Here is a 20413-nt window from a genome sequence, read left to right on the forward strand (position 1 = left end):
AATTTTTGAAGCAAAGTGAATCTATTCCATCACTTGTCCCACTGGAGAAGTGAGGCTCATTAACAAAGGCTTTGATTATATGAGGCTGTATCCTAAGGGTTCAGGAAGCATTTGATAAGAAAGTAATAAAGTCCGGACACCTTTCAAGATTAGCCATCCACCTGGAGATGACATTTAGGCTTAAGCACCATATTCTAGGGAAAGATGAAAGTGTATTTGCTTAATGAGAACAATGGTTTTCTGGGGGAGGAGGGGCTTAAAACCAGTCATGTTCTAAAAAAAGAATATTAGGAACAATGGGAAACCTTACTAGGGATTGAAATCTCATGACAGTAGACATCGCTCCTCTTTGCCAGCAGAGCAACTGCTCTTCCTCGTCCTTGGTATCAGCTCCTCAGATTTCTTGTCTATGTGCTGTGAACTTAGACCGAAGCCCTGGGGTTGGGCTGAGCACATAACCCAGACGTCACCAGTGAGTTGACTGCAGTAGTTCTCACACTGGAGTATGCATCAGAATCACTTGGAGGACTTATTACAACCATTTTCTGGAGCCGTCTCCCAGATTTTTGGATTTACTAGATCTGGGATGGAGCCTGAACACATTCATTTCTATTAAAATCCCACGGTGTGTTGTCAGGTATTGTCCAAGAACCATCTCTATCAGCCTCTGATACATTCCACCCTCCCAGCCCAGAGATAGGGGTTCATTGTGTCCCAGGTCATGGAGCTTAATTTCATGACTTGGACTGAGAATATACAAGATAAAAATCTTCGTTTTCGCTGGACTTAGAGTTTCCAAGCTATAAGGTTCTGGGGCTCACAGATACAAAAAACAAACAAACCAAAAAAAAAAAAAAAAAAGACTGGGAAGAAAAAAAAAAAAACCCACTGAGTAAATCAGTGTAGAGAGAATGATTATTGGTTAGCTTGTTTAAGCTTCTGGATATACCTGAAACAGGATTTCCTTAGACTATGCCATTACGGAAGTCAGTAAATTCACCTATGCAAAAATACTTTAAATTTCATTTTTGTTACTTATAACCAAGGTCTTGAGTAATCTATGCACGAAATAGTTTCAGTGCGTACAATTTGCAAAAGATGTACTAAGTCAGCTAATTATTTTATAGAACAAATTCCAATTAACAACTATTGCTGATTTTCTCTGTACCCTAGTTAATTGAATTTTTTAAGACAAACGAAAAAAATAGATTGGAAGATGCTGTAAAGTCTGAGATTTTTTTTAAAACGCATGATTTTAAGAAATAAGGGGTAAAAAATCAATTCATTACTCATTGGAATTTCCGTGTTATGTTAATATCTGAATGCAATGCATAGCAGGGAGTGGTGTTGCCATTAATGCTTGAATGTGAACTGCATTCAAAATATGAATCAAATGTACCTAACTCTGAAAGAAAGCAGCTCAGGAGTTAAACTTCTTAAAATAACACAATCTTAATGGTTGAATTTAAACTTTTACCGGAGAACCAAGAACCTCCAGGTGATTCTAGAGTGAACTTATTTGCATATGCACAAAAGTCAAGTCAGCGCTAATAAATCTGACTGAATATAAAACATAATCATTTCTTGCTCAACATTGTCATCTCCATTTTCAAGGCAGCAAGTCACTAGAAGCCATCCCAAAGTCATCAGATTAAAGGAATAATTCGTAATGCATATCGAAAAAGATATGCATTAACTTTACAAATGTCAAATTTTAAAGAGTTGGAACCTTAAAAATCGTTCTTCCCAATAACAGTGTTTTCAAAAGTCAAATTAAAAGGTCTTACTCATGGTCAGTAGGAAAGATTAACAACTAAAAAAAGAAAAAAGATAAATTTCATTAACTGAAGTTGAAAGGGCCTGATTCTAACACCAGTGGGTACTAATATGCCATATGATTATACTTGATCTATAGGAATAACTGTCGGGCTCACACGAATACAAAAACAAATTATCATTATACATAATATTTTATAGCCAATTTTAAATGTTGCCAACTCACTATTCCCCCCACTTTGAATAAAATAAAATGCCTGGCAATGCTAAACAGCTTTTTCCCCCTCAACTTATCCAACTACATACAAGAGCTGTAAACCACACACATTGCATTGACTGATTACTTAATTTGCTTTCAATTTTCATTTAAAGTGGATTTCAACTCAATTCAATTGTATATATTAAATCAACAAAGTTGCCTCTTGCTCCAGATGAACAAAAGTCTAATTTACTTCCTTTGCCAACAAAGATCATCGTTGAAAATAGAATCTGCATCCCATGAAGGTATAAAGTAGCCTTTAAAAGCTCCAGGAAGTGAGAATTTAGTTAAAGTGGTGGGTACGGTTCGTGTGTATCTGTTCTCATCCACACTGACACGGTGTCCTCTTTCATAAGAAGAAACAATCAGCCGCAAATGCCCAGGGGCATCTATTTAAAAAAGGATAATCATTCAGGGCTGTGAAAAAAAATGTATAATGTCAATTTAATTGCCAGAAGGCTACGAGGAAGGAAAATTTCAAGTTTCTCCTGAACTCTGCAATAAAACTGTGCTTCCTTTAGCTGAGAAGCCAAATTTAAGGTTCAGAAAGTTTAAGATTAGGTTGAAAAGTTTATCATTTTTTTCATTAGGAGATATACGTTTCCATGACCTGATAAGGATAATTTTCCTCCAGGACACCTAAGGTTCACGATTTTTTAAAATGCATGTATTTTTATTTTGGATGAATATAAGGGTACATATAACTGAGTTATATTATGTGCATTTGTTAGAAGTTTATGATTTTTTTCATACCTGATCTGCTTGGTATTTGGTTTCATGGGGAAGGATGAACGAGGTACTAGCTCTTGGCAAGAGAAAATAACTTTATATATGCAATACTAACAATTAATAACCAAAGCAGGCGCACGGACTGAATGGATAGATGGATCAACCATTTATGATAAAGCAAATTATACAGTTCTGTCCAGAGAAAGCAAGAATAAGCTTGTTGTGAGGTCCTAGGAAAGCGTTCGTCATTCTTAAAAAAGAGACACACAAAGAAGGAATATGCTATTGTTAACCAAAAAAAAAAAAAAAAAAAACAAACCCCAAAACCCAGAACTCAGAGAGACAGGCTCTCTAGAACAAAGCAGTTTAACTGGAAATAGCAGCGGGGTGCAACCCAGGGTGTGCGTCCTAAGCAACACACTGTATCCTATGATGGAATTAATGTACACAATTATGATCTAATAATAAAAAAGAAAAAGAAAATCACAGGCACACAGGGGAGGAACACTGGGACAAAGGAAAGACAGGAGTCCATGCAGACTGCTTTGAAACCAAGTTTATAATTGTCAGAAACTCACTGCAGGCATTGTGATTAGTTCACTGGGAGAAATAACCGTGGGCAGGCAACTGTCCTGGTCACAGGGTCTTATTTCAAATATTGCACCTCAGAGCAAAATTCTGTAATAAGCTCCATTTGCTCTTTTTACAAGGTAAAAAAAAAAAAAAAAAGGATGAACATGGGACAGCTGCCTCTTTATGGCCCGGCACTCCCTGACTCCATTTTGGTGACTTCTTTTTGTATTGTCAACTTCCACACTGTCTTCAGCCTTTGAACTTGAATTTGTGTGAATATGATACTTCGAGCTACATCAGCCATTTTGCAATTAAGAACGACAACAACAACAACAAAAGCCCAAGAAACAAAGCTCATACAGTGAGGATGGCCAAAAACTAAACAAAACAAAACACAATTAAAAATAAGTTGTGTCTTTGATGGCACAATTATGTCACCAAGTTAACTAATGCTCTCTTCCTGGTCCTGCTCTACCAGGAATTTTAAAGATGAAATGATGAACTTCCCTTAACAGCTAACCAGTGTTCAATGGGCAGTCTACTAATGGTTATCAAGCATTCTAACACATATATCCTTCCCTCTGTACACAGGGATCTTGTGAGTCTGCCCTACTCATGTATGATAAATAATTCCAAAAGAAAGGGAGGTTTAGAATCAGGTGTGATCAGAAACACTTGTCTTTTTGTCTCCTGAAAATGCTCAGGGAAAAAATAGGTGGTAAGGCACCAGACACAGAAATCAGCCTGGATGCCACTGCTTCTGACCCAGATGGAAATAATGAAAAAACACCTGCCAGGTACAATTCTCTTATCATGCATGTTTGGGGTGGGAGGCTTAAAAATTGGGGTCTTGCTCTAATACAGAGAGAACTAGTCACTCCCTAGGGAAGTTCTGGAACTTATAATCACTGGAATTTAAAATAAAAACAAATTAACTGCTGCCTTACTGCCAAACACAAAAATCAAACAGAGAATTTTTATAAAGACTGTTTTGGTGCATCCATTTTTATCTAGAAGAGATCCATTCCTTTCCCCAGACAGACACTTTCTATGTAAAAGAAAATTTTGTCAGTCCAAGGATATTTTTCTTGGTGAAATTCCATTTCCATTTTTGCCAAGTTTACTCCATAGACCAAGTGGGCCAGTGCTTTTATTGTATAATTCTCTGTGATATTATTTTTGCTTAATAGAACTTTCATAGAATGAATGGATTTAAAAACAGCTTTCTTATTAAAATGCCATTTATTCATTAAAATACATTTGTCTTGTCTCATTTGTGGAGTTTATTTTCAAAAGCTTGCTAGGAAAATGGCACAGGAATGTTGGATTTTCAGTGCCAGGAAACAGCTAGATTTAGGTTTTAGTGAGGAATGGAGGGATTAGCAAGAGATTGAGAGGGAATTTGGCAACACCTCGATGACTTATTTTCTTTATTTTCTTTCTTTCTTTTTTTATTGTTGGGGATTCATTGGGGGTACAAAAAACCAGGTTACACTTACTGCATTTGTTAGGTAAAGTCCCTCCTATACTTGTGTCTTGCCCCCAAGAGGTGTGTCACACACCAGGACTCCACCACCCTTCCTCCTTCCCTCTCTCTGCTCTTCCTTTCCCCCAATCCCCACCAAGTAGTGGGTCAAGAATTGTCCTCATATCAAAATTGAGTACATAGGATTCTTGCTTCTTCATTCTTCTGATGCTTTTCTAAGAATGATGTGTTCCACTTCCATCCAGGTTAATACAAAGGCTGTAAAATCTCCATTTTTTTAATGGCTGAATAGTATTCCGTGGTATACGTATACCACAGCTTGTTAATCCATTCCTGGGTTGGGGGGCATTTAAGCTGTTTCCACGTTTTGACAATTGTACACTGAGCTGCGATAAACAGTCTACTGCAAGTGTTCTGGTGGTAAAAGGATTTTTTTTCCTTCTGAGTAGATGCCCAGGAATGGGATTGCAGGATCAAATGGAGTTCTAGCTTGAGTTCTTTGAGGATTCTCCATACTTCCTTCCAAAAAGGTTGTATTAGTTTGCAGTCCAACCAGCAGTGTAAAAGTGTTCCCTTTTCTCCACATCCACACCAGCATCTGCAGCTTTGAGACTTTGTGATGTGGGCCATTCTCACTGGGGTTAGATGATATCTCAGGGTGGTTTTGATTTGCATTTCTTTAATAATTAGGGATGATGAGCATTTTTCATATGTTTGCTAGCCATTCATCTGTCTTCTTTAGAGAAGGTTCTGTTTATGTCTCTTGCACACTGATAAATGGGACTGTTGGCTTTTTTCATGTGTATTAATTTGAGTTCTCTATAAATCCTGGTTATCAAGCTTTTTTTCTGATTCAAAATATGCAAATATCTTTTCCCATCGGGTAGGTTGTCTATTTGCTTTGGTTGTTGTCTCCTTAGCTGTACTGAAGATTTCAGTTTAAGTCCCATTTGTTTATTTTTGTTGTTGTTGCAATTGCCATGGAAGTCTTCTTCATAAAGTCTTTCCCCAGGCCGATATCTTCCAGTGTTTTTCCTATGCTTTCTTTGAGGATTTTTCTCATTTCAAGCCTTAAATTTGGGTCTTTTATCCATCTTGAATCAATTTTTGTGAGTGGAGAAAGGTGTGGGCCCAGCTTCAGTCCTGTACATGTGGATATCCAGTTCTCCCAGAACCATTTACTGAATAGGGAGTCTTGCCCCCAGTGTATATTCTTGTTTGGTTTATCAAAGATTATGTGGTTGCAAGATGTTACTTTCATTTCCTGGTTCTCTATTCAATTCCAAATGTCTATGTCTCTATTTCTGTGCCGGTACCATGCCGTCTTGACCACTATGGCTTTGTAGCACAGCCTAAAATATGGTATGCTGATGCCTCACCTTTGTTTTTATTACTAAGAACTGTCTTAGCTATATAGGGCTTTTTTCTGGTTCCATACAAAACAAAGAGTTGTTTTTTCCAAGTCTTGAAAGTACGATGTTGGTATTTTAATAGGGATGGCATTGAATTGGTAGATTGCTTTGAGAAGTATAGACATTTTAACAATGTTGATTCTTCCTAGCCATGAACATGGTATGTTCTTCCATTTGTTAAAACCCTCTGCTATTCCTTTTCTTCTAAACATTAGGCAGCAAGACTAGACTGTGAACAGAATTTAGGGACTCTATAGTATAATAAAAACACTACAGATTCTACCTACTCAAAATTTTAAATATAGCCATCATCCCTTTTTTTATTTTAATGTACCACAGGAAGAAAGTGTTGTATATAGTATTATTAGGATTTTTTTTTATTTTTAACTGCAGTAGACCCTGGGAATTCCTGGAAGGATTCAGAACTTTATTTCTCTGTAAATCTCCAGAGGGTACAAGATGACTGAGACTTCCCTCAGTTCTCTGAGCCTTGGCTTTGAATTAAGCCAGTGGTTCCAAATTTGTGTGCATGCTTGAATCAGTTGGGGATCTTCTAAAAATCTCCAAACCTGGACCAATTAAATCACAACCTCTAGGGCAGTAATTTTCAAGGGCACACTGGTGTGCCATGAGAGGTTCTTAGGTGTGTCACCAACATTTTTAAAGAACATTAATTAAATTATTTCCAAAAGAAGTTCAAAGTACAGTAAGTTTATTTATTTATTTATGTTTTTGCTCTTCTTTTTTATTAACATAAGTTAGCTATAGGTTAACTATAGGTTCAAGTGTGCAGTGAGATAAAAAAGGTTGAAAAACACTGATCTAAGGGATAGGAAATAGGCATTGGTACGTTTTAAAGTTGCCCAGGCAATTTCAGTATGTGGCCAAGTTGATAATCTCTGATCCAAACTATCCAAAGGGCTGGGCCACAGAAGAAAGTCCTTATTCTACACAGTGAACTTAGGTGACTACAGAACTACCTCTTTGGCCTATTCTTGACCTATCTCTCCTTAGAAATATGAATGGGACACTTAAAATGCTTACTTCTACTCTATTATAATTTAATGGGAACACAGAATGTTGTAGTGGAATTATAAGTTTGCACAGTCAGGCAAGTCTCCAGACTTAAGTTTCATAATGTCGCTTAAAATGCCTACGAAAGCTCGGCACATAAAGTCAACAAATGAAGTGGTTGGGTGTAAGAAACACTTCTTCCCTCTCAAAACAACCAAGTCTAAGAAACTGTTTTGTTAAATTACACATAAAGATCGGGTTGCATTACGATTCTGCCAAAGCGATCTGTGCTTATGCTTCAAGGTTTCCATTTCCCTAGAGAACAAAGGACAGCGGGGTGGGTTCTTATTTTAAATTTGACTATTTCAAAGCTCCCAGACTAATTGAACAGTCTTTCCCCAAAGTAAATCTGGGTCTTTCTTTATGAAACCTTTCTAAACCTGTAACTACAAAAGGGCAGTTTTATTTGATTTCAGAAATTCTTTTATTTTTCTTTTCAGAAAGAATGAAGACAGCCTTATGTGGAATCTTTGGATTTTTTTTTACAACTTCAATGCATTTTAAAAAATACCACATACTCGGATGGCCAAACAATGTGCATCTGCTGACATCCTTAGCTGCTATCTCTGTCAAACAGGCCACCAGACCAAGCCATCTCCTCATGAACCATTTATATGCTAACTACAAGTGAAATCCTATTTCTTCACCCTCTGGGAACACAGTGTCCTAAAAGCTGTACCATAGATACTTCTTTTAGCCTTTTCTAATTATTAAATATATTAAAAATAATTTTAAAGCTTAGATTTAAGAATAACCTATAACATAAACATAACTAACACGGACACCTCAAAAATAAATTTGTTCAAGGCCAAGTATGGTGACTCACACCTGTAATTCTAGCACTCTGGGAGGCTAAGGCAGGTGGATCGCTTAAGCTCAAGAGTTCAGCTAGCCTGAGCAAGTGAGACTCCATCTCTACAGGAAATAGAAAAACTAGCTGGGTGTTGTGACGGGCACCTATAGTGCCAGCTATTTGGAAGGCTGAGGCAAGAGGATCACTGGAGCCCGAGAGTTTGAGGTTGTGGTGAGCTGTGATGTCAGGGCACTCTACCCAGGGTAACAGAAAGAGATTTTGTCTCAAAAAAAAAAAAAAAAAGAAAGAAAGAAAAGAAAGAAAGAAAAGAAAAGAAAAAAAACCTGAACTCATGATCTGCAAAGTATGGCATATGGGTAAAATCTTACCTACTGCCTATTTTTGGAAATAAAATTGTATTGAAACACCTCCACACTGATTCCTTTACATATTATTTTTAAATGATGGTAACTCTTTTAGGGTAAAACAATGGTAGAATTGAGTAGCTGGGATTGCATGGGCAGAAAAGCCTACAATATTTATTGTTTGGCCCTTTATTGAAAAAAAGCAGCTGACTCAGATCCACCACCCCCTACCCAACCCCAGAAAGCAGAAACCAAATCCCTAGTCCATGGCAGACTCAATCATCTGTAAGCCAGATGTTAGGTGTCATCTTGGAAATTTCCCTTTCCCTTGGCACCCGACATCTAAATAACCAACAACTTATGTCAGTTTTATGTATTTCAAGCTCTTGAATTAATTACTTTACACCCAAAACTTTACATTACATACTTACTGAGTTCTGAACATGGTTTTAGTTGGAGGGAACAAATCAGATGGCAATTCATTCCTTATAGAGTTGACCCTCTGTTCTCATCTCTGCTATCACACCCTCTGCAGCAAAAGCTTCCTATCCAGTTTCGGCACCTCCCTTCCCACGGCCCCCTCCTAAGCCCACCATCTGTACAGCAGCCAGAATGATCTTTTCAATGTGCAGGTCTAATTATGTCACCCTTTCGCTTCATCTCTTCAATGACTTCCCACTGGGGAATCTGGCAGGAACACCCATCAGCTGGCTTCACTCTCCTGGCTTTAGCTGAGGTCTGTGAAATTTCCTGCCACACAGTGGTTTTCGGTTAATACGCTGCTCAACAACCCTTCAGCTCAGCAGATTGTAAAAGTCCCTACACCCACTGGATTGATTCCCTTTTTCATAAGCTCGTAAAAGATCCCTCCTCTTAGCACTTAACCCAATTTGTAATTATGGAAATATGTGTTGTGATTAAGTTCATCTCCCAGTTAACGTGTTAAACTCCACGAGATCCCAGCCACCGTCCGCTTTATCCACTATTGGAAACTCAGCATCCGGAAGGGGACTCAGCAGCACCGTCGATTAAATGGCTAAATGGTGGTGTGACAGAAAGAACAGACTGACCACTCCTTTGATTTTCTCTCCCCGTCAAAATTTGATTTTAACTGTAATTAAAAGTGCTGAAAGGATCCATCATTACATATGGTGTCTCCTCTGTCTTCTGGTCATTTGATGTACATCTATCTATAGAGTGAATGTTTACAGTTGAAATGTCCTTGGCATTTTCTTAAGGGAAGAAAAGGAGTTAAATATGGAGCATTCAACTGCTAAGTTGAAGAAAGATGAATCAATTACCCAGCAGGAGAAACACGGTCATGAGTGATCTGCAGCCCAGGACAGAGCTTGGTTTTTATAGGTCCCTGCCTGTTCTCCGAGGTAAGCTTAGAACCAGGCCAGGGAGTGAGACTGGCCTGGGTTCAAAGTTTGCCTCTCTCACCTGCTGACAGAATGAACAGAGGCAAGTGGATCATACAGAGTCTCAATTTCTTGAGCCTATTAGTTAAGAAGACTAAATAATAATAATTTAAAAAAGAAAAAATAATAATTATGAGTAAGAAGCCAGCATGGTGCCTGAGACATAGTAGCTACCTAAATTATTAATAAATTTAGTTAGAATATCTTAGGGCTCCAGTGATCAACTTAATTCATGCAAAGAACTCTAAGGCGGACATTCCTGTCTACTTCTCTCTTCTGAGCTCCAGTTCTCCCAGCCGAATATCACCAGCACTTAATGTCAGAGTGGCCTTTCAGACACACATAAAAACTGAACACACCTTCCCTTACGTTCTCTAAGTCTTTCCACACACTCTCCAACCTGACTTGGTGGACCAGGGTAGTTTCCTACCAGGGAAGCCTTGGCCAAGGTGTTTCAGCTCTTTCCCCTGTGAAGTGGAGATAGTCATGATTACCTCCTAGACTTACTGAGAAAGTAGACCTATGGAGGCCTATTATGTGACACAGTAGCATCTTAGGGGATCTGCCTGCTGAAGTTATTACTGGGACCAGTGCAGTCGGTTTGGCTTCTTTCTTCTCCTTGCTCCCATCAAAAAGTACTGATCACAATGTTGGTTTTGGTTTTCTCCCATGCACCCATGTCCTCTTTGTCACCAATGCCGTCTGTCCACTGAAGCCCTCATGATCATGTTCTCTTAATTGCTTTCTCTGGTTTTAGCCCTTCCCTGCCTCATTTATTTCTTCACTCGGCTTCACTTCTCTCTCCAGCAATGACTGTCTGGAATTAAGTGCCTGGGTGTTTACCGTTCTGTCCATTTTCCTTCACCTGGATGTCAGCCCAGGATGCCACCTGTGTTGTTTCCTAATGTTCATCTGTGCCTAAGGACAACAGCTCACAGTCACCAATTGTGCAAAGTCACCAGAGTGCCTTCTTAGAAGGAAAGGCCTGAGTTGTGCTGTCCCCTGGATTAAAATCTTTAATGAGGCTCTTTCCACTGCCCACCTGAAACACCGGGGACATCTCTCTATGGTATGAAGTCACTACACACAGCGGACCCCTGACCCTCCTCTCCAGACCCAGCCTCCTCCACCTCATGACTCTATAGTCAAGGGCACCGAGTAACACCTGAGTCCCCATTTGCTTAGATGATATCTGGGTCCTTATCTGCATAACTTTGTTCATACTTATTCTTTTAGCTGTAATTCTTTTTCTCCTAATTCTTCAGCAATTAGCTTAAATGTCTCAAATCTTCCCTGATGCCTTCAAGTTAGAAATAGCCTCTTCTTTGTTCGAAATCTCCTAGCGTTTTATCTGTGTTTTTCTTCTCTCTACTTAGACTTTGAAAACTGAAACCTTCTATCTTTTTTTTTTTTTTTTTTTTAATGCTTTCAGAGCTGAAAAGGTGATATGGAACCTGGGGCAGGTTCTATCTCAAGAAAGAACTTTCAAGATTACTATATAAAAGGAGAGATCCATAGGAGGGGGGGAAATGTCGTATTTTACGCCCTTGAACTCTCCTTATTCTTCCTTTGGGTTTGAGCCTTCTGCATCTGACTTGCTTTAAACATGACAAACTATACAAGCAAGAACAATAGAAGTCCTCATATCGCTGACACTAAATCTTCTTTTCTAACCAGCTCAGCCATTCTTCTGAGGTTTTCACACCCAGGACAACTTGCAAATTGCTTTTCACCCACTCACCTGGGGTGAGTCATGCTCTCTGCCAGGTGAGAGGGGAAGGCTGATCTGTTTACTAAGACAAAAAGGCTTTTGATTTTTTTTTCCTCCCTCATTTCTATTTTTCTAAGCCTCTGAATCTCTTGCTTCCCTTTTTTTGATCTAGAAGATAGAAACTATTTTTATACAGATTATTTAGGGTAGTTATCGCACGTTTCATTTCGTTCTACTGAATACTAGCCTTGCAACACCATCTCCTGAGAAAAAGAAACCAGTCTGATACAGCACGTGGGGGAGCCAGAGCCGCCATGCATGTTAGTTTGTTAACGATCTTGAGATGTTTTGCTACTGAGGAAAGTTTAGGCCTCCTTGATTTAATCCAGAGCTTTTTAATTCATTTGCGTACAGAGCAAACCATTCTTTCTCTTCCTGTGACATTTAGTATCTGCAGGATCTGTATTCCTCTGATAACACTGCAGAAAACAGTGACCGTTTCTTCACTAGTACTTTGGGATTCAAGCCTCATCCTTAGAATCTCTTCCCTTCCTGGGCTCTGATAGCCTGTGGGGTCACAGAAAAAGTCATAGAACCTGAACGGGGGTTATCAACACTCTCCAATCTGTAAGGCTGATTTCCTACCCGTAAAACTGAGTTAAAGGAAAATCAGATATGATTGCATATATGAGGGTTTTAAAACGGTAAAGAATCAGTTAAAATTAGCATTTTTCTTTCTTTCTTTTGTACTATAAGAGAAAGAGTAAACTATCATTGCATGTGGGTTTTAACTTTCACTCACTGCTTCTACACCTTTGTTCACCCTCTCCACATCCAGGTTCACAAGATTGAGCCAAATACTTCCTTCTGATAAACACCTGGCAAGCCACAGGCAGCCTTCATCTTACAGGAAAACGGGTTAGTTCTCCCTACTACTAAGCCTAAGAAAAGTTTTACGGCATGTACCTTCCAATGGTGCCTCAAACAATTCAGTTTTTAACATATTGCCCGCATCATTCCAACTCCAATAGTTGGAATTTCAGACTCAGGTGATAACTCAGGGGATGTGGCTGTGACATATTTGGATAAGAGCCCTTTGGGGGTGCTTCACATCACATCTTAGTAAGTACATACTGCTTCTGATCCCTGGCCCGTGCCTCATGGGTTTTGCAGAAGGCTATTGAGATGTCGATGTTGAGATGCAACATGTTGATGTTGATGAATCAATTAAAAAATCCGGTTAAGCTACTTAAGAAATGGAATATATTGTCTTACACATTTATAAATGCACAAAGCTCAGAGAGAAGTGGCCTCTCCACTAAGTATGTGTATTTGCTTATTTTTGCATTGAGAAGTTAGGGCAACATCAGAGAGTGAGGAAAATGAAGTGCATATTTGGTTCCCATTATCTTTGGAGGACTGCTGGAGGACTAAAGGGATATGAAAAGTACTTAAGAATGGAGACAGTACCATGATCTTCTGGAAGGATCTTCCATGCCAACATATTGAAGTACACGTGAGTGGGCCTTACACCAGCCTTCTAATATCATCTTATTTCTCCTGTCTCATAATTCAAGCACCATTCTCACTAAAAACAGTTTTCTGTGTTTCATGTACTTTGTACGGATAGGAGAAATGTCTATTTCTTTCCCTTTGAAAGGATCTTGGTTTCCTGATAGAAATTTGCAAGTAAATCTAACTAAATTCACTGTCATTCAAGTTATAATTACGGCCCAATCAGCCCTTGAGGCTCCTTTTCTAGAATATTGGAGTAGAGTCTCTGAGGATGAATATGAGTTCGTTAGTGAAACAAGGTGGCAAAAGGGCATTCAGGAAGAGTGAGTAGCTTGAGCAAGAAAGCATAAAAATGCTGGATTCACATGTTGGGGACGTGGCACAAAGTCTAAAAGTAGTTTTGGTTGAGCTGAAATACAGAATACAAGCAAAGGAGGAAGAAAGAAGACAATTCTGGAGACCCAGCCACAGGCAGGCAACAGATCACAGAACAACAATTTTATTATTACTCATTCAACAGCTATTTAGCAGCCAAGAAGTATGTTCCACGTGGTATCCACCAGGTCGGAACTGCTGAAAAGTTGCATGTGACTCCTGACCACAAGGAGCTTTGAGTAGGGGAGACAGTCAAGGCAACAATAATACAACAAATTAATGAAGCATGTATTATAACAGATGCTAAGCAGGAAATAAATAATGTTCTAGTAGAAAGAATGACATGAAGGTAACTCATTTAGATAAAGTGGCACGAAAGGTGAAGAAAGAAGCCTGGGAAGTGACAGGGAAGGACGTGTCCCCAAGGCAGGGAACTCTCCAGGTGTAGGAATAGTGCTTCTCAAACTTGAATGTGCAAACAAATGCTCTGAAAACCTTATTGAATTGCAGATTTGGACTCAGTGGACCTGAGGGGGGCTTGAGATTCTGAATTTTTACCAAGCTCCCAGGTGATGTTGCTGGTGGTCTGGGGACAAATCTTAACAGCAAGGTGTCAGCAAAGGAAAAGTCAGAGAGTGAGTCCAGGGCCTAGTGGTAAGAGGAACAACACTCTACATGGGACTTGGGGGAGAAGGGAAACGGTCATCTCAGGACAGTCACTTGTGTCATCAGGAAGCACAGAGTTGGCAGCAGGCTTACCACCCATTCTCCTTCTTTCTGTGTGTGTGTGGGGGTGTCAGGAGGGAAGGATGATGTGGGAGTGTCCTCCAGAAAGAAAGAAGGAAGGTTACTTGCTCAAATTTCTTTCTTTCTATGTAGATACATACAGTACCTACAGACCTAACCTATTATCCTGAGTTCAAGGGTGACCTGAGGGGAAGAAAGGACCTGGGAATGTTAGGGTGCGTCCCTGCCTCTCCCGGCTTTGCCTGTATCTCACAATTATTTGTATCTCTGGATCTAAGAGTAAAGCCTAATAGTGGGAGTTATGGATTGATTGTGTCTCCTCAAAAGTCATATGTCAAAGCCCTTAACCCCTAAGATGACTATATTTGGAGATACAGCCTTTAAGGTAAACAGTAAGATGAAAGGAAGTCATAAGGATGGGGCCCTAATTAACAGGACCGGTGTATCTGTAAGAAGAGGAAGAGCCCCTTGGGGTGGTCCCATGGAGGAAAGGCCAGGTGAGGACAAGGTAAGAAGGTGGCCGTCCACAATCCCAGAAGAGAGCCCTCACTAGGACCCAATACCAAAGTCACCTCCATCTGGGGCATTTAGACTCTAGAACTAACTGAGAGAAGGTAAATTTCTGCTGTTTAAGTCATCCAGCATGCGGTATGCTGTTTTGGCAGCCCTACCAGATCAATATACTAGGTAAGATCACTCCTGATTTGTGCAAATCAGATTTGACAGACTAACCTTTCGTGTTCATTCACCTTTGCAGTGGAGATGAGATATAATCTTGTGTGGTGGCTGATGGCTTAGTGCAGTGGTCCTCTCCCCAGGATATGTACTAGGGACATGTTAGGAGACTCTGAAACTTATTCATGTCCAGGTACCCTGAGAAGGATTTTAATTTAGTTGGTCCACGATGGGACTCATATATCAGTATGTTTCCAGAATGTCCCATAACATTCCTATGTGCATCCAGAGGTGAGAAACAGTGGGTTACACTATGCTTCTGGATACCCTGGAGGCAGCAGTAGTAGATAATGTTTATAAATAAACACAGGGCCCACAACTTAGTTTGTTTTTTCTGCACACCTGATAGCTGATAAGTAAGATGACAAGCTTCCCTTCCCTGCTGTCTTCAGTGTGCTCACATTTCTAGAACATCTGACTTTATTTTGGATGAGAAGCAGAGCAGCTCTCCAGAGGGCACGTATCCTACTGATGCCCTTAGCACCAGGCCTTTTATAAATTGCTTATTTTAATGAAAAAAGTAACTGTTAATACACATGCATTATTGAAATGCACTCTGCAGTCTTTCTTGCCAACCTGCACATTTCTATAATAAGCCATTTGTTCAGAGCTCAATTATTTTCTGATGTTTGATTAAACAAAATCAGCACCAAAATAATTCTATTAGGGTTAATTGACATCTTCTCACAGGAAAATTAACCACTTTGCTGGTCATGCTTTTAATAACAAGCTTCCCAGATTTCAATGGCCATATTTGAACATAATTCTTGAAAACTGCTTGGAAGATTGGATACAACCTTACAGATTGCTTTTACAAAACAGTTACCATGTCAACAGTTCAAATAATTATTCAGCCTTATAGATAGTGCTACAATAGTCATAAGACTTGGCAGCTAGGATTTAACTATTAAAGCCTTGTAATTAGTTTTTCAATCCAGAGCTTGAAAATGATAATGGTTTAATGCTTATGTCAATAACATTTAGGCAATACAATTCACTGAGATATGTGAATCCCTAATTCTCTTATTAAATATATGGTATAAGAATGAAATCAGTTTGGGCCTACGTCAGATAAATAAACATTCTTGGGATAAAAATGGACTATTATTTATTATTATTCTCATTATTTTTATTCTATTCCCTGCCCTCCTACTAGAATAAATTTGCTAAACTGGCAAAATTCTACAGCCTAGCAGCACTTATCACTACTCCCGGCTCTTCTTTTTCCCCAATTTTTGAATACCAGGTTGGATTTTTTACTTGGAAAACTTTAGAATTAAAACTTGAATAGAACATATTATTTTACCACCACCTGTCAATAAAATTATTATTATTGATTGCCCACTCTAAGCCAGGTATTAAATATATACTATCTCTTTCACGAGTATATATTTTATATATATAGTAGTTTCATTAAAAGCCATGCAAGGTAAAAATTACTGTGTGAACTCTGTGGATAAGGAAGCCCAGGCTCAAGTATTCAGGATCTGAGTCCATTCTCTCTTTACTTGTTGGTGGCTTTCAGGCCACAGAAACAATGGACTCTAAAAATGTGCTGAGTTACAAATTTTCAAAACTTTTAAGAGGTGATGTGTTGCATGAAAAGTTAGCCTTCCTTCTGTCCCTGCAAACAAAATCTGTGAAAGCAAACCCTGCTGCTAGTTTCTTGTGTATGTTTTAATGCGTTTGTGGAAACATCTTCTCTAACTGCCTCGCTTAGGTTAATTTTAATGTCTCGCTGCCCCCAGTCCCAGCAGGGAGACAGAAAAGACAAAACCAAACCGACAAACTAGCAAAGGGTGCTTCCAGGGGGTTAAAATATCAATCACAGGACACGGATGATGTGTATTTCTAAAGTTCCCTCCCCTTCTCACTCAACTCCAAGGCTCTCCGGGGTTATGCTCAGAGATAGAAAGAGCTGCCTTATTTGGAAATGGTTGGTTTAAGGGAACAAAAGGGAGATTTACACGTTCATGCCCACATTCAGAATTATTTATATTAATACCAGTTATACATTTTTGAGGACTATTATTGAGCTTAAGTTTTTTACTATTGCCAGTATGTTTACTTTGATGTTTAGTTACTGTTTTCGTGGGCAAACTTAGGTTTCCAAAGACAGCGCAGAGTTCTACTAATTCTCCCTCTCTGCTTTCCTTCCATTTCTGGTTGGTGAGCCTTCCTCAGGGGCCCAGGCTACACCTGCCCCTTAATCTTGACTCAAGTGGAAGCCATGAGGTAATACCAGACCCGCTCCTCTAAAAACCCAGGGCATCTGATTTAAACCTGCTGTGTGGACCTATAACCACATCTTCTTAAGAGATCACTGTGAATTCCCTGGGTAGGCAGGACTCTCATAAAATCCTCATAAAACCAATATAAAGTAAGTACAGAGGAAATATTCTGTGGCTAAAGCCTGTTTTGGTTTCCTACAGACCTGTGATGAAACACCTGTTCTCCTTATCATTAAGTGTGGTCCCTAAGCCAGTCACCAAATCTGTCAGAAACCTTTTTGGATTCTGTCTCTGAGGACAGTATCTGCCTTGGAAGTTTACCAGAAGGATGACCCCAGATAAATTAAAGCACTCGAAACGTCAGAGTACTTTATTTTCTTTTTCTTCCTTCCTCAATACGCACGTATGTTTCTGACTTGAAAATAGTGCTACCCTAATTATAATTTTAAGGTAACCGTAATTTTAAAATATGTTCACACTACAAAGCTACTTTATGAGGTCTCTTCCCAGACAGACATTATCTCCGTGAAAGGCATGCGTGCAGGTGACAAAATCAGAATCTTAACAAGTGTCTCTCAACGTTTCCTCTTCTCGCCTTTATGTCCAGCCGTCACCAAGCCCTATCAATTTCATCCTGTAAGTGCTCAGCACAGCCACCTACATGCCTCATTCTCTACCCTTCCCTCCAGAGACTGCGCTCTGAGCATTTGTGCCCTAGCCCTGAGGCTTTGGGGACTCCACTCTGGCCCGCACACATCTGCTCCATTGCACCCTCCAGAAACAGTTATCTTTCAAAAGAAGGTTCTATTCAGAGCAGCCCCACTCTTTTCTGCTGAAGAGCACCCTTAAATGGATTTGCATTGCTCTTCAGTTAAAAACCATAATACTTGGGGTCTTTTTGCTTGTTTGTTTGTTTTTGGTGTCATGCCACATGCCATGGTCCCCTGAGCTCTCTTTAGAGGCTCACACATGTACAAGTCCTTCGACTATATCCTGCTCCTTCTCCTTAATGGCCCTTTTCCCTTTTCCCAGGCTGGCAACCACTCCATCCTTAGGCTGTCAGTGCTGGGGTTACCTCTACAAAGACACATTTCCAATCTCTCACTTAGGTGAAATTCCCTTAAAAGAGCGTCTTACAGTATCATTCACTACCCAAGATGCAGTTCATGCTGTATGTGAGAGAGCATTCAGTTAACTCCTGTTCCCTCTCTGAAGTGGCAAGTTCAGGGAGGACAGGGACAATGCTGTGTCTCACCTATTGAGTCCTTAATCTATTAGCACAATGCCTGGCATAAAACCAGAGATCAATAAATTCCAGTCAAATCAGTATGTGGGTCACTATAAAACAGAAGAAAAAGTATCCAATGTACTCAACCCTAGTATGAAACTAATGTATAGCTATCATAGGAAACTATAACCCAATTTTTTGCCCAAGAATATGGGGAAAGGGGAGAGGGAGGCGAGGGGAGGGGGAAGGATGGGTGGAGGGAGGGTGATTGGGGGGATCATGCCTATGATTTATCCTACAAGGGTACATGTGAATCTTTCTAAATGTAGAATATACATGTCTTAACACAATAACTAAGAAAATGACATGAAGGCTATGTTAACCAGTTGGATAAAAGTATTTCAAATTGCATATAGAAACAACACACTGTACCCTATGATAGTATTAATGTATATAGCTATAATTCAATAAAAAAAAAACTAAAAAAAAAGTTTAAAACACACAAGTATAAAGAAACAAAATATGCACGGATGAAAAGAAATGAAGCCCTCCCAGCAACTCCGAGAAACTGAGCAAGTGGAAACTTGCGCGGGTGAGTCAAGAAGGACGTTGTCAACTCTTGTTTCTTGGAAGTGAAATAACGAACTTTAACACAGTGCATCTCACAAGCTCCAAAGGGACCTATGTACCCAAATCATGGCTATTTACAACGGCAGGCAGCACAGTCCACTTCGGGCCAGGCACATTTTTCAGCACTTCATCTACACTCTCACATTGGATCTTTGCACTAGGTGTTACGTCTCTTAAGCCCCAATTTAGAGAGGTGAAAATAACTGAAACATACAGATTGCCATGGTCTGAATGTTTATATGCACCCAAAATGCTTATGTCAAAAGCGAGTCACCAATGTGATGACATTAGCAGGCACAACTTTGGGGAGCGATTAAATCACGAAGACAAACCCTTCAGGAGTGGGATGAGCGCCACAGTAAAGAGGCCCCAGAGAGGTGTCCTGTCCTTCCACCACGTGAGTGGGCAGCTGGTAGGGGCCAAGGAGCCAGCCTTCCCAGACAGCCAGTCTGCCAGTGCCTTAGTCTTGGACTCCAGGAACTGTGAGCAATAAATTTCTGTGGTTTATAAGCCTCCCGGTTTATGGCATTTTGTTATTTCAGCCTAAATGGGCTAAGGCAGAGGTGAGTCTATGTCATTATCTAAAGAGCTGGCTCCCCTTACACATCTCAGTTAGACAGAAACTACGCTCAGCAATGCCTTTGCCCCTCCCCGCGGGTGTCGTGTGAGCAGGTGGATAGGACGGTGTCTGTGCAGGGAGACAGCTGCACAGATCTAGGACTGAGCTGGGACTACTACACGTAAAACGGAGTCAGCAGAGCAGTGGGCTGAGGAGCTGCTGGGGGCTCCACTGTAGGAAATAATGATTTTGCTCCTTAGCTATAAGCATGTGCCTTGAATATACCTGTCGGTGTTTGAAAATATTTGCCGATTCAAGATGCCTACTGCCAAACACGAGACCTAGAACTCAGGCAGTCATAATAGCATTATAATTTTCCATTAAAAGTTACATACACTTAAAGGAACCTTGGAGAAAAGCTAGTAGAACATACCCTCTGACAAGAGAGAAGAGCAACAGCAGCTATTTGCAAACTTTGAGTAGAACTTAAAACCATGTGTCTACCCCAACAGAGTCCTTGTCACGCTGTGCTCAGGGGAGGTAGCAGAGATTTCAAGGTGCTGGTTGATAAAAGACCAGGTGAGAATTCACACTGAGATGAGGGTGGGGGGGATAGTGACCAGGAGTTAAACAATAGTTTTCTGCCAGGTGGGTTTAAAATCTGAATTCCTGGCTTAGCACCTGTGGCTCAAGTGGCTAAGGCACCAGCCACATGCACCTAAGGTGGTGGGTTCGAATCCAGCCCGTGCCCACCAAACAACAAGGACAGCTGCAACCAGAAAGTAGCCAGGCGT

General features: G+C 40.0%; 1 protein-coding gene across 3 annotated transcripts in view; it reads right to left on the reverse strand.

Moving 5' to 3' along the window:
• GRM7 (glutamate metabotropic receptor 7) overlaps positions 1-20413 on the reverse strand; it is an 899252-nt gene that overhangs the window by 171160 nt on the left and 707679 nt on the right. The gene's annotated exons all lie outside the window — the stretch shown is intronic.

Source organism: Otolemur garnettii, unplaced genomic scaffold (assembly GCF_000181295.1).
Source record: "Otolemur garnettii isolate 467f Iridium unplaced genomic scaffold, OtoGar3 scaffold00015, whole genome shotgun sequence".
Taxonomy (NCBI): domain Eukaryota; kingdom Metazoa; phylum Chordata; class Mammalia; order Primates; family Galagidae; genus Otolemur; species Otolemur garnettii.